The sequence below is a fragment of the Rhinolophus sinicus genome, chromosome 1 (genome assembly GCF_057876585.1).
Source record: "Rhinolophus sinicus isolate RSI-liver-muscle chromosome 1, RSI-T2T, whole genome shotgun sequence".
Taxonomy (NCBI): domain Eukaryota; kingdom Metazoa; phylum Chordata; class Mammalia; order Chiroptera; family Rhinolophidae; genus Rhinolophus; species Rhinolophus sinicus.
The window spans coordinates 77,804,315-77,826,981 of NC_142501.1; the positions used below are offsets into that span (position 1 = coordinate 77,804,315).

The 22,667-nt window shown below is 36.9% G+C and overlaps 1 long non-coding RNA gene across 1 annotated transcript; it reads left to right on the top strand.

The window, feature by feature from the left end:
• Positions 1 to 495: 495 nt before the first annotated feature.
• On the top strand, positions 496 to 21,054 carry LOC148759095 (uncharacterized). The gene is made up of 2 exons (XR_016022412.1): positions 496 to 12,364; positions 18,028 to 21,054. It is a non-coding gene; the product is annotated as an uncharacterized LOC148759095 (long non-coding RNA).
• The last annotated feature ends 1,613 nt before the right edge of the window (positions 21,055 to 22,667 follow it).

Here is a 22,667-nt window from a genome sequence, read left to right on the forward strand (position 1 = left end):
TTTTTTTATTAAATTTATTAGAGTGACATCGATTAGTAAAATTACATAGGTTTCAAGTGTACAATCTGTAATATATCATCTATATATTGCATTGTGTGTTCACCACCCAGTGTCAGTTCTCCTTCCATCACCCCCTTTACCCACTTCTACTGCCTCTGCCCTTACCCTCTGGTAACCACTAAACTATTTTCTGTGTCTGTGAGTTTTTGTTTGTTGGTTTGTCTTGTCCCTTTGTTGCTTTCAGTTTTTTTTTTTTTTTTTTTTTTTTTTTTATGGTCTTTTTTTTTTTTTCTTTTTTTTTTTTTTTTTAATTAGTTTCAGGTGCACAAGACAAAGCAAAACTTAGACATTTATCATTTATATCCCTCACACTGTGTGAACCCTCCTCCCCCCATCCACTATCCCTCTGTACGTTCCCAAAACCTCTCACCTTCCCCTTATCCACACTAATCAGAAACAGTTTTGGAAACATGGAGGAAAAACAGAGGGTTTAATTCAAATTTTTATTTGTTTACATTTAGATACTTGTTTTTTGTATTATAAAGGAAATTTAGCATTATTTTTTAACATATTATAGTACAAGAAATTTTATGTAACAAATAATTACAAAACATAAGAATAGATACAAGGTACAAGAAATTTTATGTACCGGTAACAAATTTACAATATTTATGCCTCATAGAGGACCCAGAACTCTGTCGTTGCAAGTTCGTCGTAAGTTCAACAAAACCAATTATCGTATTCCAGGGTATTATTTTGCATTGATTTCTAGAGTTATTGATTTCTAGAGTTACACTTTTAACTCATAAGCATAAATAAAAGAATTAAAAACATTTAGGTAGATATGGAATTAGTACTACCCATGTATGAAATGCATCCCTATTTTTCCCTCACAAATTTGAGCAAAAAAGTGTGCATTATACACAGTACATAGTAAAACACATAATATGACAAAGGAAGCCAATCATATTGAGATAGACATCAAAAGTTTTTAACATTATAATTTAGTAATGTGTTTCTTTACTAACTCATTAATAACAAAACCAAGTAGCAGTTCTAAACTCTATAATTTTGAAGTAACAATAAATGTGAACGATATTTAAAGATATCAGTCTCAACTTCAATGTGACATGAAAATATCCGTACCTCCTACTGGCAAGTCTCAGGTACTGCCAGTACTACTGAGGCTTGTAATCCACTTTTATCACTGAAGGAAACACTGAATTTCAATTAATGGTTAGTGAAAATAAAGTACGTTTTCTCCAAGACCCAAGACCATGGAGTCCCTGAATTCTATCTGTGGATCCCTGGGTTGAGTAAATCCCTTGTCTGTGGAACACAGGGAAACAGATCACCTCAAATCACAAATAAGAATAGCAATTCTTCCATGTTTGGAAGAATGGCATCTTCCCAAATCAGTGCAAGCCTCTGCCTACACTTAGGTTTTTGAAGGATATCAGGATTCACCTTATTTATTAAAAATGTAAAAGTTTGCAAGATGTACTATAAAACTACAGTAATCAAGACAATGTGGTGTTTAAGGATAGCCATATAGATGAATGAAACAAACTAGTGAGTTCAGAAATAGACCCACACATATTTTGTCAGTTTATTTTTGACAAAGGTTCCAAAGCAATTCAATGGGGAAAAATAATCTTTTTAACAAGTAGTACTAACAATTGGATATCAAAATGAAAAAAATAATAATAATCTCAACCCTTACCACATGTCATCTATAAAAGTTACTTGAAGTGTATTTTAGACTTAAATTTAAAAGCAGAAATTAAGAAACTTCTAGAAGAAGTTGTAGGAGAAAATATTTGTGAGGATTTATTAAAGAAAGATTTCTTAGGAGACAAGAACATGAACCATAAGTGAAAAATGTGACAAATTGGACTTTATCCAATTTAAAATGTCTGTTTTTTAAGACACTATTACCAAAATGAAAAGACATGCCACAGACTGGTAAAAATATTTGCAAAACATATAACTGATGAAGGAAGAGCTTATATGCAGAATACCTAAATAATAAGACAAACAGCAGCTCAGTAAAAAGAGAGGCAAAAGATTTGAACAAATATTTCACTAAAGAAGATATATAAACAGCAATAAACACAAGTAAAAATATTCAAGATAATCATCAGAGAAATATGAATTAAAAGCACAAGGAGATACCACTACACATCCCTTAGAATGGCTAAAATTAAAAGTATTGATAATACTAACTACTGGAGACAATGCAGAACAGCTGCAGCTCTAACATATTGCTGGTAGGAATGCAAATTATACAGCTATTTTGGAGAATAATTTAGCAAATTTTTATAAAGTGAATCATATGCTTATCACATGACCCAATAGTTCTGCTCATAGTTAACGAAGAGAAATGAAAACATATTGTCCACACAGCAAGTGTTAATAGTTTCCTTATTGATAGTAGCCAAAATCCATCAACAGCCAAATCAATAAAAATATTGTGGTATATTCATACAATGGAATACTTCTCAGCAACAAAAAGCAATGAACTGATACATGCAACAACATGGATGCATTTCAAAAGCATTACACTAAGTGGCTAAGTGAAATAAGCCAGACACAATAGACTATATGCTGTATGGTTTCATTTATATGAAAAGTCAAAACTAGAAAGAGAAAACACATTGATCCCTGGTTGCCAGTGGGCCATGGGTGAAGGGAGGGGTTGTCTAAAAAAGGGCATGAGGAAACTTTTTGGGGTGATGAAAATGTCCCATAACATACACAATTGCATGTTTATCAAAATTCATTAAACTGTACATTTAAAAAGGATGAATATTATTGCATGTAAATTGTATCTAAATAAAAACGTAATCTTTTTTAAAAAAATAAAATTTTATCAGAGAGAAATTATAAATTATTTTTAATTGCTAGAGCTAAATTGTCCTTTTAGGGAATTCAATCTCAGGGTTTTCCCCCCACGTGAAAGACATCGGTGCATACTTTAAATATAGAGAGGAACAGCTGCATTGGTTCAGTGTCTTACGGAGTTTGTGTGCTATTTGGAAATTGAATTGCTTTGACACATTACTGCTAGCCAGGAAAAGCATTAAGGGATTATTTGTCCACCGTGATTTCAAATTTCTCCCTAATGGTAAAATCATTGGAAATAAAAGAGGGCAGCCAAAGTGGTTTTACTCAGGGAGATGTTATTTCATACACAGACACATCAGAAACAGTATAAGCAAGCAAAGGAATTATTCTCCAATTTTTAAATTTTTTAAGTTTAAGTGTTATAAATAGCCGCAGCAAACAATTTCAATCCTAAAAGGCACAACATTCAGAATTTCTTTTAAGTGCTTCTCAACTTAAATACTTGAAATAATTTGTGAACGTGTGTTGTCAACTTCGTGTTGCAATTTGAATTTTTACTTCTTGGTCCACTTTAATACCTCCTATAATGCTATTGGAGGATACTGTCAGATGGTATCACCGTTGTCACTTGTTTATGTGCTCTAATGTTTTCTTACTGCACTATAGATCACTTTGCTTTGATAGGATTCTGTGAATTTCAAGAATTATTTGCAAATAAGTCGTTTCTTTCAATAAAGCCAAAAAAAGCTTTAAAATGTTCATAAAAGCAATATTATGTTTCATTAATAGAACACTAACATCTACCTTATCAAAAATAATTATTTTCTCATCCACAGTTCATAGAATGAAGTGCCACCATTTATTTGAAATGAATTTCTGTTTAACTATCAAATTAAATGAATTCATTTTTACTTTTAGGCCTCTTCAAAGTATTGTTATAACATTAGTTGGCTTAATGAACTAGACGTAGACAATTCAGTGTGCTTTTTTTATTCTATTTTTTTGCCAGAAAGACCAACTAACTTCAAAACTAGCATGTATTTTTCATTATTTCCTTGATCTCCAAGTACATATTTGATCTCCACGTAATCACTTACTGTATTTCCATGCAGTCTGTTCTTTTGTATATCTAGATCTGCTGCTGTCTAATACTACACTAGCTGCTAGCCACATGGGGTTATTTAAATTAGTTAAAATGCAATACAGTAAAAAGTTCAGTTCCTCAGTCATACAGGACAAATTTGTGTGTTCAGTGGGTGCAGTGTTTCATGGCTGTCCTATTGGACAGCACAGATATGGGATATTTCCATCATCACCAGAGCTCTGTTGCACTGTGCTAGTCTAGATCAGGGTCAGCAAACTTTTTTCTGGGCTGATTCTGGGCAGAATTTATAGGCCAGCAGGCAAAACTGAGGTTATTACTTAGGTACTTGTATAACCATTTGAAGAATAAGATTCATTTAAAGGTGGAAGAGCCACTCTTAACGTAGGTGCTGTAAAAAGCAGGCAGCAGTCTGGATTTGAGCCATAGTTTGCCCACGACTGGTGCAGATAGTTCAGTCCTTTATTCACAAAGCACATCTTTATTGAGCATGTCTATGTTTTAAGCTGGGTAGCGTAGTGAACAAGACAACAGCTCCAGCCTTCGTGGAGTTCAGAACATAACAGGAAAGGCATTACATCAAATTACACAATTAAGTAAGCAATTACTATAATCTAACAAATAAAATGAAGAAGAGAAACAGGATGTTATGAAACAAAATAAGACAGAAAAACCTAATCTGGTGTAAAAGATTGACTTGATTCTCAAAATTACCTGCAACTAGTATTATTTTTTAATATATGACAACTACGATGTATAGTAGACTTTCCAGCTGACCCACTGAAAAAGGCACTGTAAAAATTAATAAATCTAGGTAATATTTCTAATGGATTCACATTCAAATATATTACATTCTTGTATACCACCTGTTTTATAGATGTGAAATAATGTAGTACATCTAATGGTAAAAATTATGTTTGCTAAAATAACACTTATTTATGTTGGGTGTTTTATTTTCCTCTACTACCATCTTTTATAGGAATAAAAGTGCATAAATTAAATGTTTCCTTGTAACTAGAAAAGCTTGCCACAGATTAACTCCTCAAATGGCCCCAATTTCCTATTAATTGCTTATGTTAAAATTCAACTTGAGGCCTTCATTAAATAAAACAATGTAATGCATATAAAACTAGGCTGCTCTGACAGATTTTTTTCAAAGACAAATGACCTATTTTCATTTATGAGAACTCAGTGTACATAGTCAGCAAAACAAAACAAAATAAAAATATATGCTATACTGCCTTCCCATATATTGGCAATGATGTTCTTTAAGGTTATATTTGATTTTCTGCTCTTTGCAGTTCATTTACATGTGGCCTTTGTGTGTGTGTGTGTGTGTGTGTGTGTGTGTGTGTATGTGCGCACGCGAGGGTATGGTGTCAATAACGTTATATAAAGCTAAATATTTAATCACTGAGCATGTGAGAGAGAGAGAGAGAGAGAGAGAGACTTGAATGCACAAAAGCTGTTCTAAATTGAGCACACACGTTGAATGACAAATAGGCCAAAATGAAATTGTTTAGAGACAAATCATGTGCCATATACCTACCTGCTTTGCTTTAATTAAAAAAAAACAAAAACAAAAAAAACCTCTACCTGTTAAACATGGCTGATTATGCATCAAAATGAGGGTGAAATCAGGGGAATGAAATCTCTTTAGGTCATGACACTGAGTTTTAATTCTTCAGTTTCACTAAAATGAACAGGCCCAGGAATAAACCCTTCTGCTGATGCAGGTTTGCGTTGTTCTTTTAATGGTGACAAATGAAGTTCACCAAGAAACTAGAATTTGGACATTCTCTTCATGGCTTCCTGAAACAATGTATGTTGGAGTATTGGAGTTTAAAAAACAAATTTTAAAAAACTAGTGACTAAACCCATTGAGAAAAGATTCCACTTTTGAAACCCTAGCTGCCACACTGTTTTATATTTCTATTTGTACAGTTGACAGCAGAGTTGTTACTGTTCTTCCTGAATCCAGCTTTATGTATAAAGATTCTGGCTCCCTTGTCAAGACAAATATCTTCAATGCATCTTTATTGAGAGAGAAAAAAAAGTCATACCTATTTGACTCAGAGGGTTGAAGGCCTAGGACAGTAATCAGATGCTTATGTCGTCGGGGATGAAGTCATATTGACAACTGGCATACATTTTCTTTGTGGAACATGGGACTTCTTCTCAGCTCCCGATGTAAAATCTGAAGACGAGCACATCCCGTGCTTCTTCTATTGAGGCTCCCCTGGTCTCCAGCAAGGAACTGCACTCTGGTTCACTCCCACGAAGCCATCACCGCTGAGCCCAGACATGCTCTGCTGATGGTTTCCATTTGCTGGAACCTTTGACACAGGAATGGGTGCTGGTGCAGAGGTGAAAGGGGCTGTTGGGGCTGTAGGAAGTGATGAAGCAGGACTAACTAGTTGTCTCTGATCTACTCTCCCCTTTGTGTCTGTATAGAACCTGTGTGAGTTAGATTGGTATGTCCTAATCCTGATTTTTGATATTCACCCATGTCCTAACGTCATGGGCACACATCCAGATTCTCTACTGGTATCTCAAATATTCCACCATTATCATCTGTCATTGAGACCTTTAAGGTTTCATTTTGATTCCTCTGGCTTCTCAAAAAAACTAAAAGATCTGCTAGGATCTCTTTTTCCCAGCATAAGCTTTTTGCCTGTCAATCCTCAGACCCTAAGGAAAAACAGTGGCCAACAATTATTACCAACTTATTTCAGAAAGTGGTTCTCCTTTCTCTGGAAATTTTGTTTATGCTATTTCCTTATTGTCTGATATCTTTTAAAATATGCTTTTTTTGCAAATTGCAGGAAAAATTGCTTTCTTGGTTGTTGCAGTGGAAGTGTTGGCTTGCCATGACCTGCTACATCGTGCACAAAAGCAGACTTACTAAATTTATTTTAACATGCTGACATATGTCTACTCCACCTCATCAATGCCTCTGTTCTGTACAACAAAAGGGAAACCTATTACAATGTAGTCTCTTTGCTAAAGGGATAGAAATGAGTATACAGTCGTGCTTTGTAGAGTTTGGAAACAAACTATAATCATTTACATTGGCATATATTTGAAGATAGTACAAAGAGGAACAAAACTGTTTTAAAAAATCAAAAGCACACAAAAAAGCACAAGTTGAAAGTAGTCCAGTTATGACAACTTATCTTTTTTAACACAATGATAAGGAGAGGAATTCCTGAAGTTTAAATATATATTATTAATATGTGAATATATTTTTTGTTAATATATATTATTACTAAAATATTTAGGAAATTCCCACCATCATTTCTGTCCTTTTAAGTGCTGAGCAGCAGACCTGTCAACTGAGGAAGAGACTGAGTGTGTTAACTGTGTTCACACATCGCCACCTATCCACTTGACGTACACACACACCACCCGCTCGTTCACACAGCAATGGCACTTACTGGCATGTGAATTTCATCAGGCTACTTATTCTGTTGGATGCTTTAACAGCACAGATTAATACTCTTACAAATTATTTTGTGATTTTTCAAATACACTTTGTATTTTGGAATAATTTTTGATTTACAGAAAAGTTGCAAAAATTGAGTTCCCATATACCTCTCACCCAGTTTTTGCTAATGTTAACCTATTACATTCCCATGGTGCACTTGTCAAAACTATAAAGCCATCATTGGTATATTACTATTAACTTAAGTCCATACATTATTCATATTTCACTCGTTTTCCACTAATGTCTTTTTTTTCTTTCATGATCTAATCCAGGATACATTACATATATTACATATATTACATATATTGTTTTATTTTTTTTTAGTATATGTGGTGCTGAAGCGAGCACAGTTTTATGACTTTTTAATTGATGTTTTGTAAAGTTCCACATTTCTTAATTCAGTGCCCTGTTTATGCTTCTATATAATCATTTAATTTTCATTTGAGAATTGTTTTCAAGTGCTAAAGTGTCATGTTTCTCACACTCCAAACACCTAGTCAGACCTCTGAAGACAATTTGTCCCTTATTTATGACACTATATATTAAAGTAACTGAAAATATTCAAAATAATGCTTACTTTGTGCAGAGTCCATGAACTCCAACCAGAACACATAAATGTCAAAGTTGAGCAATAAATTTTGATTGATTTTTGAAATTCCATATAAGGTACTATATTTCTGAATAAATTCTCATGGAAAATATTTTAAAACATTATTTTATAAAAAATTGTTTTCTATGAGACCTGAAAGTTCTTTAGGTAGATTTTTAGTAAAATATCTGAACAATTTAAATACTATTTCAGATTGTCAGAATGATGAATGCTTTTTAATTATTTTATTACAGTGATTTATCACTCAAGTTACACTACTCCAAATATTATTTTTTTCACTTCAACTAAACAACTGGCATTGCTTGTTGTTGTTCTTTTCCTTGTTATGTACTCTGAAGCACTTTCAAATTTATTTTTTTTAAAAAAGTCTTTTTCGGGAGGGCCATTAGTGAATGTGCATGAGCCATTATATTCAATGAAATAAGCATTGTGTGATTGAAGATTAAATACGGGAATGGTTTATGGTTCCATTAAAAGCACCAAGATATTCCTGGAAAAGCTATGAAAATATGCTTTTCCATTAAGGAAAAGCACTTATCAATGGTGCTGGTCCCGGTAAAGATTGTCTACTCTAATAAAAAGCAGACATTTTTTATAACATACATGAGGAGGGCATTACGCTTGATCATAGCCTAACTCTCTGCCAGGTAGGACTCCAACTTCTGAAAATAACTTCGTACCTCTCATCAACTACAGATGACTGCAAAGCTTGGCACCAGTTCAGGGGCAGCTATGATTCTGATTAAAGGCCTGGGATTAGAGAGATCCATTTGGAAAGGTTTGGAATTAAGATGATTTAGCCTAAAGAGAAAATTGCTTAAGCATGGGTCATGCACTGGTGACTTGAAGTCTTGTTTTGTTTGGCACAGTGTTTTCTGGTTTGTTTGTTTATTTGTTTTGAATATCTGAATTAGTTGCCGAACTTTTAAATATTGGGAGATTACACTGTGACAATCTGAATTGCCCTCATTTCTACGTGTCAGTAACGAGCTAGAGATGAGTAGCAGGCCCTTTTTCGAGGGGGCCGTCCTCTCTAGCTGTATGCAGTCCCCACCACACAGCGCTCCCATGCCCTGCAACTACCAGTTACTATCTCTCCTCACTCAGCTGTTTTCCTCTCATGAAAAGGCTTTGTCTGGGTGATACTATTCAAAATAGAAAAAGGAACTGTTTGAAAATGAAGTGTTCTTCATTCATTGATGTTCTTACCTGCCCTGGAAGATTTTTGAGCTCGTGACCCTGGGTAAAAAGGTGACAGAATGTTCAGAGGGTAGTGTCCTATTCCCGATTTGAACATTTGAATTGAAATACGTGTTAGAACAGTGGTTTTTACTATAAATTACTTTGAACATATTGCTTGCAGTAATGGCTCCATGGTTGTAAGCCCAGACTCTGCAGCTAGACTGCATTGTTTCAAATTCCCACTCTGCTACTTACAGTTATGTGTCCTTAGGCAGGTTACTTAACCTCTCTATGCCTCAGTTTCCTCAACTGTAAAAGGAGGATAAAGATAGTACCTACATCATAGGGTTGTGAGGATTCTGTGAGTCAATCATGGAAAGCACTGAAAACAGGGCCTTGTGTGTATAAGGAGCCACATACGTGTTAGTTATTGCAGTTATTGTTATCGGTTTCTGACTGTGCAGAAGTATAATGCATTATATGTTGCTCACATCGCCTCCTCAGCTACAATTGACTGGTGAAAAGAAATTCATCATGGTTTCTGTCCTCCACCCACACTTTGTACCTCCCTGGGTCTGCACCAGCTCCAGGCTTTGGCAGTGTATGTGCGTATTGAAGGAAGTAAATAATTACACTGAATAAAATACATTCGGAAATGACAGGGACTTTAAAGATCATCTTGTCCAGGAGGAGTTGGCAAACTTCTTCTGCAAAGGTCCAGATTGCAAATAATTTGGCTTTGTGGCCACATGGTTTCTGTATGGCAAGTGCCCGACTCTACTTTTGCAGCTCAAAAGCCGCCCTAGACAATAGGGAATGAATGGGTGTGCTGTGTTCCAGTAACACTTTATTTATGGACACTGCAATTTGAATTGCATATAATTTTCACATATCATGAAATATTTTTCCCCAACCATTTAAAAATGTAAAAACCATTCTTAGCTCATGAGCTATAAAAAAAACAGGTATAGGGACAAATTTGACTGACCCTTGATCTAGCCCAAAGCTTGCAAACTCCAATGCTTTCACCTGGGAATTCTACCTGGGAATTTCTCTGTTGCAGAGTGAAGCTTCTTGGGCCCCAATCCAAACCCACTGAATAAAAATCTCTGGATGGCAAGTGATGGAATCTTTAGTGTAAACGTGTGTTGCCCCACAAGTGTGGCTCTAGGAACCACACTTTGAGAAACTACCCATGACCGTCAAACAAATATGGACACTTCATGGCCCTCTCACAGATCTAGAAATGATTTATGCAGGTTGAATGTAACAAGTACCATATTGCACAAGTGAATGGGATCACTTGTGACCTAAGTTATTTAAATTTATTCTTTACATTCTTTTATTTTTATTATCAAAGTCTCCTGTCAAGAAAGGTCATTATTTTCTTTCGCTGTGTTAGAGGGATGTGGTAGCACCTTGAAATTATCCTAAAATAACTGCACATTAGAGAAATAGCGTTTTGTGTTTTTGTCAAGGTAGGAACAGGTGCATATTTATTTGCACATTCTTTGTGGTGACACAAAATGGAATCTGAACAACTTAAATGGTCTAGTGAATAAATTCTGGTGCAGGCTTACTTGAACTATTATGCTGCTATGTAAAGAATGTGTTTGAGCTACATGTACTGCCCTGGAGGAGGGATATCCATCACATAACAACCAAAAAAAAAAAAAAAAAAAAAAGCAAAAGCAGAGTAATGTGTACAATATGATTCCATTTTCATTGAAAAAAGAAATACATTGATGACATTGTTTACCTCAGGCACCCAGACTGGGGGGGAACGTAGAAGATGAAAGATTATATTGTTGTTTAAACATGTCTTTATTGTTTGATTTTATAGGAATAATTTTTAAATAAAAAATGTTAATAGACATAAAAATTTTAATAACCTTCATCTATTGGGGACAAGAATCCATTTCCCTGATAAGAAAGAAAAGTCAGCTTTTGAGAGTCACCAACTTGGGCAAAGTGGAAAATTTTCATTTATCATGAAAATTGGACTGCAAAATCACATGATTATCTTTTTGCTTTTTCCTAATTCAAGTCAGCAGTTCCAGAGACTCTTGCTCCAAAGGAAGTTCATCTTCTTTTTCCTTATTAGAAAAAAAATTTCTGTTGTTTAACAATGGACTTGTATGGTATTTTGTTATGGCAGACTGAGCAGAGTAAGACATATTATGGCTCTGAAAAATCCTAGGGTTAATCTAATTCAGGCACAGATGGATTCAGGGGCTCAAATAACAGTAGTGTCTCTCCCTCTCCCTCTCCCTCCCCCTCCCCCTCCTCCTCCTCCCCCTCTCCCTTCCCATTGTCCCTTCAGCCCAATCGTGTTTCTGTTTTCCTCTAAAGTGACTTAATTCTCAGCTCAGCATCCTCTATATACCTGTCGTGCGGGAGACCCTGGTTGCTACGCCATTTGTCATGCAGGGTGGCCTGCAGGGTCTCAGCTCCCACTCCCCACATAAGAACGCAAGATATGGTGAGGTCACAAAGGAACACCCATGAAGCCATAGATAGGGGAGCCATACCACTATGGTCTCACTGGATGCTGGGTGAGACACATGTGGTAGTAGCCACATGATCCGCAGTCCGCCATTCACTTCTCTGCCTGCCAACCAACCAACCAATCAACGCAGCCCCGCAGTTACATCAGTAGCCAATTGGCTAACCGGTTACAGCTGATGGTCAACCAATCACAGTTGATGGTCATTCACTACCTGAGCCAGCCCCTCCCCATGCAAGGCCGAGAGCCTGGAAACTGCCCTCTGGGACTCTGTCCCCACAATGCCACCACCCCAACTCCCCACCCAAGGCTGACCTAGTGCTTCTAGGTCACCAGCTGATCCCGGTGATTTTAGTATGTGATCCTAATGAAATCCCGGGAGGAAGACTGCTTCTCTTCCCCAACAGTTCTAACAAAATGGTTGCAATTGAGCTTTACTTGGGTCAGATACCTATCACAAATCCAATCACTGTGGATTGGCTAAACCTGGGTTACTTATCTCCCCCTGGAGCAGGCAGCCTGGGGTCAGCCCCTTTTCAACTATTGGCTGTGAGTGGAGGGGAGTGGCTCTCCAGAGGAAATCAGATGGCTGCACCGGAAGAGAGAAGGGATGCCAGGCAGGCAATGCCGGTAAGTCCACCATGGTCTACTAAGCCACCACTGTCTACGAGGCCATTAATGCTCAGCGGAGGCTGTACGTTGATTGAAATGACTTAGGGGTTCGTGAAAACTCAATGCCGGAGGCTTGCCCTCAGTGATTCTGATTAGATGCTTTGCTCAGAAGCCTTTCAAGGGGGAAGGAACCAGGGGCTCTAATCTGAAATACCTTTCTTTTTTATTTGGTAGTTGAATTCTGAGATTCAGTGTGTTTAGGTATAAGTATTGGAAACTAACAAGTGTGATATTGTGATTAAATATATATTTGGTCTTTGTCCCATTTCTTGCACAGAGCTCCTAAGACCGTTGGAATTTCCTAAGTGATAGGAGCAATAATGGTGTCCTAAGATTTCTAACAAACCCCTTTCAACCACACCTGAGCTTATGCTAATAAGATGACTTCTATAAGCACCTAAGGATGGGAGCTGGTTGCCAGGGAAACTAATCACATGGTTCAAGCCTACTCTCACCCTCACCTCCAGGTGCTAGAGGTTGACTCGGTCTCCAATGGTCAATGATTTAATCAGTCTTGCCTCTGTAATGAAGCCTCCATAAAAACCCAAATGAACAGCGTTATGAGAGCTATCAGGTTGGTGAACAGGTGGAGATTTGGGGAGAGTGACAGACTTGGAGAGAGCAGGGAAGCTCCTGCCCTTTCCTCGTACCTTGCCATATGCATCTCTCCTATCTGGCTGTTCCTGAGTTATAGTCTTTTATAATAAACTGGTGAACTAGTAAGTAAAGTGTTTTTCTGAGTTGTGTGAGCTGCTCTAGCAAATTAATCAAACCCAATGTGTGTGTGGGAAGAGGGTTGTTGGAACCTTCAATTTATAGCTGGTCAGTGAGTAGCACAGGTGACAACCTGGGCCTGAGATTGGCGTCTGAAGGGGTGAGAGCATCTCATGGGACTGAAACCTTAATCTGTAGGACCTGACTCTATCTTGAGGTAGATAGTGTCAGAACTGAGTTGAACTGTACGACACCCAGCTGGTGTCAGAGAATTGCATACAAGTGGTGTGGAAACAGCCTTAGCGTGCGCATGCACGGACACACACACACACACACACACACTGGAACTGGCGACCGTGACTTTTAGAGAGACTCCAAATTCAACAACTTTTTAATGTATGTGTAAAATACTCCTAATAAAATGCAGCTGTGTACCAAAAATGGCATCCCTTACCCTAAAAACTGGTAAGTAAAAGAAAATTGTCCTTTGAGAAACAACTTAGCAATTGCACAAGCAATGGATTCGAGTATAAATATGCAAACCAAACTCAGGGAACAAGAATGAGTGTACCGCCAGCAGGGCAATAAGAGGCAAGCACGCTTAGTATTTTATTTTTGTGACTTATATGTATTTTGTGCTGGAAATTTTCACTTCCAACAGGAAAAGAACTACAGTGTATTTTTTATCCACACTCAACTTTCTTCTCTTCCCAGGACTGATGACTGCAAAATTTTTGCTAATTTTAACTGCCATTGGTATCATATTTCTTTATTTACGGGGTTTGTTTTGTTTTGGGTGTCTTTTTGTTTTGTGTTGTTCTGTTTTGTTTGCCTGTGAGAAATAAACATGGAATCAAAATTTAAATGAAAGGAAGAGCAGAGTAAGAAAGAAGAGAAAAAAACACATAAAGAGTGTGGGAATGGTGTGAAACCTCATTCTTCTGAATTTCATAGCCCAAGCAGCAGCCCTGTGGACAGTCAAAGAAAAAGACACTGAGTGAATCTTATTTGCAATAGCAGTCTTCCAGTTTGCACACTCACTAAATGTCTGTGAATATTTGTATTAACTGAGGTATGAAATCTTGCTCTGAAACTGTTGGGGGAAGAAATGCAAATGAGTATTGAAGTAGCAATGGGAAAATAATTGTGATATTCTCTTACTTGTAAGCAACAGAAAATAATTATCGCCTTATATTAAACAGAAATGGAGTTTGTTGAAAGACTAAAGTTTAGCTCATAGCACCACCATAAAGCCAGTAAATCAGACGTAGAATGTGGGCAGAAAAAAGTTCAGACCAGAGCCAACAGCACACTACACTACAAGCCAGTCTGATGAGATCACTGCTGCCACCATGGGAATCTGGACCTTGCAGTTTGCTTGCCCAATCCTACAGACTGGGTATCATTGCCACATACATTACATGGCGTGTTGTACACACAGTCAATGGATAACGTCATTTCCTGAATGGTCACTACCTCATATAAAGTGAACTGTAACCAAATTGTTTGTATTTAATTCATCTAAAGAATGTGCCCTTGATCAACATCTATATTTTATCACCCAGTAATTCCACTTTGGAGTATACGAGATCAGAAATTAAGTTTGCGAACTCATCCTAGAAAAAGTGCTACATACCTCATTGCTGAATGTCACTATGGTCACCTTTGAAGTACTCCCGTTGGGAAGCTATGCACCAATGCTAGCACCTAGGTCATCCTTCAAAGCAATTTTGAACTCTTTTCCTGGAATGGCCATCAAAGCTGTCGTTGAATTACCCTTGATGTCCTGAATGTCATCAAAATATTTTCCTTTCGATATTTCCTTTATCTTCAGGTATAGAAGTCATTGGGGGGCAGATCAGGTGAGCAGGGAGGGTGTTCCAATACAGTTGTTTGTTTACTGGCTAAAAACTCCCTCACAGACAGTGCCGTGTGAGCTGGTGTGTTGTCGTGATGCAAGAGCCATGAATTGTTGGCGAAAAGTTCAGATCGTTTTTGTATTTTTCACGCAGCCTTTCAGCACCTCCAAATAGTAAACTTGGTAACTGTTTGTCCAGTTGGTACAAATTCGTAATGAATAATCCCTTTGATATCAAAAAAGGTGAGCAACATCATTGAAAACAAGTTCGTGAACTTAATTGTCAGATCTCATATGCCCAGGTGAAATTCACTCAGTAAGCACAAAGAGCTATATATCCAAGGATGTTTATTGAAAAATAAATTCTATTGTACTCTTCAAGTCTTTTATCAGTGGCGTAAGTGAGCATTTAAAAAACGCTTATAAACTATCAAGTGACTTAAAACAATTTCTGAAAACAATATTCCTAATCAAAAGAAGACTTTGGAATATTTGTGAAAGCCTGGAATACTAGGGTAAAACCAACAAAATGGAGTATAAAAAGGTACATTTCTTTCTTCACTTTTTGTAAGTGCAGAATGAGGAAGACCTGACTTGTGGGGTATTTCCTATGAAAATAACCTGAGGGATTTGAGCTGACCACAAACCTAATATGCATGTTATATGACTGCTAACTTAGCTCTGCTCTCAGGTTACATCTGGGCTTCACGTTCAGTTCAGAAGGGGACGTTGACAAACTGGAAAACCTGCAGAGGGAGGTCAAAATGATAAGTATGCTGCATTATATTAAAAAAGAGTAACATTTAGGCTGAAAATAGAGAACAAAGGAAGACGTAACTGTCTTCTAATATTATGTGGAAGAAAGAAAAAAATTTAAAACCACAGCATTTCAGCTAACCATGATCTATATTCCTCGTTGGAATAAAACATGAAGAACAAATGGATAGAAATTATATGAATACGGATTTTGTTTTGGTATGAGAACAAGCTAACCTCTGTAGGTTTTCAATCGTTTATGGAGGTAGTAGTTCCTTATTACTAGAAGTAATGAAGCAGAAACTTGTTGGCTAGCTTGTTATTCTACTGGGTGAGAGATTTTAAATATTTACATTTTTCTTCTAAATATTCTTTTGCATTCAAAATGTTTATTTTTCAGATTAAAAAATGGGCCTGTAGAACAAAGGAAAAACAAATGCTAATAACTTTGAGATCATACTGTATTCAAGATCATTTACCTAATTGATCTTAGTCAGAAGCCGTGGATATAATTACAAAATCACCTTATCTTTGCCTCTTGCTTTCCTTTTAGTCCTGCTCAGTGGGACTATTCCTTTCTGTATGAGGATGATGTCTTGGCCAGCCTATGACTTCACAAGTTATATTTAGATGATAGTCACTTCAAATCACAAACACAATCTAATGTATAATTTAAAACCTCCATTATTGTGTTATAATCAAAGTTTGAACTTTACTTAAAGTGCAAACACTCCTCCTTCCGTGTCCCCATTGGCCTGGGCCTGCCTTTGGTTGGCTGCTTGTAGTGTGCAAAGGCTCATGGGAGGAAAGCTAGGGAGCAGAGGAAAGGTTTTGCTCAACAGGCACTTTTGTACAATGGCTGCATGGCCTCAGGAGGCAGTGGGGGTGGGGTGGACACTGACTCCTTCTATCATGAGAACCTTTTGAGGCCTCCCTCCCGGAACCCTCCATCAGCAACTCCCTTGTCATGGGCTGTGCCTCAGCTCTGAGAAGGCTCCACCATTCTCCCCTTAGCCCTTATCCCGGCTATTACAGTCACATATGCCTACCGGCTCCTTTCCCTGGCAGATCATGGACTGCAGTGGGATCCCTTTCAAAACAACCTCAGGTTGACATCACAACCATTATCTCCACATCTTGTCCCTGGGATCCATACTCCTGTAATTTCTATAGGACAGGGCAGTTGCACTTACTTCCCAGGGAGTCCATACACTTTTATTTGCTACAGTACATTTGCTTCCCAGGGGCAGCTCTCTGCTCTGTTGTCATTAGCTGCTTTTGTTTTCTCAGACACGAGATAGGTCCAGTGGGGCCCAGGAACACCTATCATGCTCTCCGTACGGTCCCATTGAATCCCCTCTCACCTCGCCCAGCGTTGGAAGGCAGTATCACCCCACCCCTCCCACAGGGGGAGGTATAAGTGAAGCTCCTACCTGAGAACATCTCCTAACAAATCCTCCTCAAATCCCCACTCTTCTGGTCCTTTTACATCTGTTCTCTGAGTGAAGGACCCCTGGGTAAAGGGCTTATAATCTCAATGAATTTAAGTGTTTTCTTTGTAAGTTTGTATTTTGAGAGCCTATTATATATGATATCATATCTTTGTGCCTTGGTCAAAAATTTCAATTAAACACCCCCATTTTACTCAGTTAGCCTCCTGAACAAACCCATTTCATAGGCTACAACACCCATCCAAGCCATGGTCACCCGTCCTGTAAATTGTGAGACAGAATATTAATCCAGAATCTGTTTTCCACCTGTGCACTGTGTTGGATTAACCGGTTTCTGTGCGTAGAAGAATCAACTTACACGTGTCGTTTCCCTGTGGGAGCAGAGGGAGAAGCATTGTTACCGCTGAACAGCTGTAGCCAAACATAAATTCCAATCATTGTATTTCAGTCAATGGTTACTCAAAAGCTCTCCTTCAGAGACCAGTACACCCTGATGTTTGCAGAATGATAGCAGCTGCATGTATATGTTATTCAGCCAATGTATCTGTTATGTTTATATGACAAATAAAGGATAATAATAAACATTTACTGAACACTTACTAAGCGCCAGGCACTATCCTAGGAGTTTTACCCAGATTCTTTCATTGTTTCCTCATAGCAACACAAAGTTAGTATTTTTCCCATTTTACAGACAAAAAAAAAGAGACCCAGGAAACACACTGGGGAAAAAACCCTGAAGACTAGACTTTTTGTTCCTGTTCACCATTTACTCACACTCAGAGCTTGCTGGACCAGTTCCATGACTCTTATGGTCATATTTCTTCTCATCTATCACCTTGCAGGATCGTTGTGGGGTCAAACAAGACAATGGATGGGTAAGAACTTTTAAAACTTACGAAGTAATGTCCACATTCAGGAAATCATGATGATTGTGGTATTGCCATCCCAAGAGGGCAGCTGTTGTCAGTAAAACTACCAGTTCCTCCTCAGCCAAGGGTCACATGACAAGGACCACAAAGACATCGTCCTACAGGGAGCAGCTGGCACGCATGGCGGAAGAGAGACTGTGTCCTGAAAATCATTTAAACAGGAGGAAAGGAAACAGAATTTTTTTAAAAAAGAAAGAACAAAAAAAACCCTTCAAAACCTAGTGTTGTATTGCTGAGACTGGGCCAAGCTGGGAAACCTTTGGGATACATTTGTTGCTCTTGAGAACTATTATAAGACTTGAAAATGAGAGCCAGGTGGAGGCAAAGAGAATAAGGCCACAAAAGATGAGCAGGGAGAAAAGAAGCACAAGCTCACAAATTCAGGGGAAGCTAGCATAACAATACAGAAAAATATTTGTAAAGCCACTCAGAAACTGACCAAAGATCCTAAGATACGACTAGATGTTTGCAAAACATAACAGCTGCTGCATTCCACAGTCTACAACAGAAATAATGGAAACTTTCTTTTCTCTTTTCCAACAAGACATAACAAAAGCAGAGCTGATGTGATTAATGAAGAAAAGATGGCTATTTGAAAGAGTGAAGGCACTGAACAAGAGAACAGAATGGAAATGAGGTCCACATTTAGAGACAATTCATTATTTATCTACTGTACTTTTTATGCATACTGTGTTCTGCTAATATTTCTCTCTCCAGGGAGAATACCAAACGAGGCTGGTAAAAGATACAAGCCTGAGTAGTTAGACACTATGATATCAGCAGTGGGTAGGTGGAGTTATTCCTTGAATATCAATTAGCATAGTCCATCTAACTTGAAGACTCTTACAATTGAATACTTCAACTTAATGGATCTGTTTTCAAATTCCCTTTAATGGCCCTTCTGTGACCACAGTATCTACTTTTCCAGACATCCTAACTAGAAACCATTATGGACAGTGTATGTAGAATACCCTAAGGACAGCATATGGAGGAGAGAATGTGGATTGCCAAATTTAGCAGCTCTGGAGAGAGTGTTTTTGAATAAACTTGAGTCTGCGGGGACTACAGTTCATTTATGACTGGCAAAACATATCTTCCCAATTCTGAAAGATAAATCCCACTGATATACGTGTGGATTTCACAAGTGTTTCTCAAAAACCATATGACAAAAAAAATGCAAAAGTTCTACAACTATTTTGGAATTATGATGTCACATGTTATTTTGGCAGTATTCTTAATGTGAAATAGGGGATTTTGTAAGTATTGTGCCAACTCTGACCTGAGGAAATTCAGTTCAGAAGTTTCATCCCTAAGGTGTTAGGGTTAGATGACTGCTTTGAAAAACTTACAGTGGAGGACTAACAAGGAAATTACTACAGTCTTTGATATTTTAAAGATAAGCAAAAATTTCAAAAGTACAGGGAGAGGGGAACCAGAGCGTTGTCAACTTTTTCTTCTGCCAAATAAGATCAACTTTCATTTTATTTTCATTTATTTTTATTAATTTTAATTTTATTCCAATATCTTTTTCATAAAAAAGATAATTGACAGCACCAACACTGTTTAAAGTACAGATCTTTAAATTTAAAGTACTAAGCTTCATGAAAAATCATCTTGGTTTATCTTAGTGTTTTAATATCATATCACTGTGGACCAGTGAAAAGATTGTAGCAAAGCAAAGCTAGTCTGCAGACCCCAAGTGAAAACCGCTGACCTGATACACTTCATTAGCATGAGCTAGTTCTCTACACTAAGCTACCGGTAAAATCTTATTCAAAAACTTTCAACATCTAACTAGTAAGCAAACTCCTATAATTTAGGACAAAGTGATTGATTAAATCTTCTAGTGAATGTTTACATTTATTGGCGAATGATGTTTCATTGTGTACCCATTCAATAAATTCCCTAGAAAACAATTTCTTCTTTTTATTCCCCCTTTCAAGGACCTGATATAGCTAGGATTTTACCCATCTTTGAATAGTTTCTATCGAAACTATTACCGTATCTTGAAATACTAGTAAACTTCTAATTTACATGCACAGAATATTCTTAATTTTGGCTTTCCTTTTTTTCATTCTGCATAAGAAAGCTCTTTAAATACTCATTCTTTTTTACATTTTAAATCAAGCCATAAACTCCAAGAAACTACTAAGACTGCTTGTTTTTTGGGCAGTATCTGTGTTGAATGTCTAGAAATGAATGATCTATAAGAAGAGAATTATGAACCTTTGTTATTCAGAAATTTTTGATGTTGCAATATATTTAAATGGGATTTAACCTAATATGAAAAACAGAATTGTATTAACATTGGTGAAATAGCTTTCCACTGAAAGTGAAGGCAAGTCTAAAAATCAAGTAGTATTCTGTACCAAAATTTGAAAACCTAGATTTGGGATACCTATATTTAAGCACACTTTGTTCTTTTTCCTATCTGTTTGAAAATTAACATTAGCACTCTGACACTTTTAGGAGAAAAAACTGGGAAGTCCCCCCTCTGGCAAAACAAACAGGTGATCTTCTTGAGTATTAAATTCTTCAAGGGCACGGAAAGAGAGTATCTTTTTTTTTCCCTCCTTACACTGCTACTCTAAAAACCAATGCCTGCTTAAATTCCACCCCACTCATCTCCAAACTCAGCCTAAAATCCCAAACCAGGTAGGTAATCCACACACCAGAAATAGTTGTTTTCATGGTAAATTAACTCTGGAAGTGGTGATGAAGAGACCTTCACTTTTGTACTGGTATCCCTTCAGGAGTGTTTGATTTTTTTTTATTCTTTTTTTACATTAAGCTTGTATTCCTTTTCTAATAAGTAAAAATCTGTCAAGCATTGTTCTTGAAATCTGACGTATGTGTATTACCGCTCTCTCTAGCAACTATGCTTTTAGTCTCAGAAAATAAATAAAACACAGATGGGAAGTGGTAAAAGCCCCAAATGCATTCTTGACCTAAATACATTATTGAATATAGAACTGGGAACTGCATTAATACCAGCAGATATCTGTTATCTTCCTTAAACATTCACTCTTCAGTTTATGCTGGTAGTTTTTTGTGTGTGTGTTTTTCCCTTTATGACATTAAAAAAGTGGTCACTCTTTGTCAAAATTGTCGGTGACTTTAGCTACATTATCTAAGAACCAGTAGAGGTCGCCATCTACCATGTTCTAGAATTTTAGTGAAAGGAAAAAAATCCTGAAAGTTGTGATTGGTTAGTAAAAATGCACAAAGGGGTCAGAAGTTTTCAATATGAAGCTTTCCTCTTGGAAGCTTTGCATAATTGAACCAATACTCAAGGCAGGGGGAAAAGTATAAATAAAAATAATGGATACAAGATGTTGGTGTTATAGAACTTCAAAAAACAGAATTTCTTAGAAATTACATAAAAATTCTTCTAGTTGACTTAGTTAATACAAATCCTTCTTTATGTCAAAATGTTGGAACAGAAACCTCAAAAAGTTATCAAATCTCAACGCAGTAAAATTCGTATATTTGTAAAATGGTTTGTGGTCTCTTTCTACCACTATGTTTGGAACCCTTAAAAATCTCAAACGTTTGTTTTTGCAGGTACTTATTCTGTGACTTTTATTCTACATATTAGATTTTTTTTTTAATGTATTAGTTTTCTCAGCTACACAATAAAAGTTAACTTATCATAGTGTTAGTGTAACGAGTGACTATCACAGTTTACAAAGACTTTTAAAGATTTGGTGTATAATTACCAGTGCTGGGTTTCCCAAAGATAGTTTAAAGTTTAATTTATTTTCTTAAGGCTGTAGATAGGTAGAATGCATAGATATCTTAAAATAATAAAAGATCTGCCCTTTTAAAGAAGGAATAAGCTTAAGCTTGGTAATTCTAGAATAGACAAATGGGTAGACATATAGTGATATGCAACTCAAACTAGGGAAAGCTTTTTCTATAAACAGAATTTTCTTAAAGAGAAATGGTTGCTTCAGAAGTTAGTAAACTTACCATCACTGGAAATACTCAAATGGATTAGATACTGACTTGGTGAGAATGTGTTAGAGATTTAAACTCAGGGTTAGGTGAGAAACTGTGCTAAACTTTTAAGAAAAATTAATTTTAATTCTTATTATTTTATTTTACATCACTAGCTGTTATATTAAAATTACATCATATTAGGATAATGCTAGGTGATGTGACGAATAAGTCTAAAAGTTTTAGTGGCTTAACACAACCATTTATTTCAAACTCATGTACTGGTCTCATGCTGTTATTGATGTTTGATGAGTGACTTTCCTCTATAAGGCAATTCAGGGACTCACCTTCTATCCATCTGTGGCTCCCCATCTCCTAGGACCTTGAAGTGCTTTGTCTCCAGCCAGGAAAAGGGGCAAGAAAGAACAGTGAATGTGTACCCACTTCTTAACTATCTTATCCTTGAAATGACACAATTGCTTCTGCTCATATTCCATTGGAAAGAATGAGTCATATGATCCCATGTAGATTTAGGGAGAAAGGGAAGCACAAACTTTGATGCAGTTAGCTAGCTTTTCCCTAGTCCATCCCTCTGACCACTAAACATGTGAATA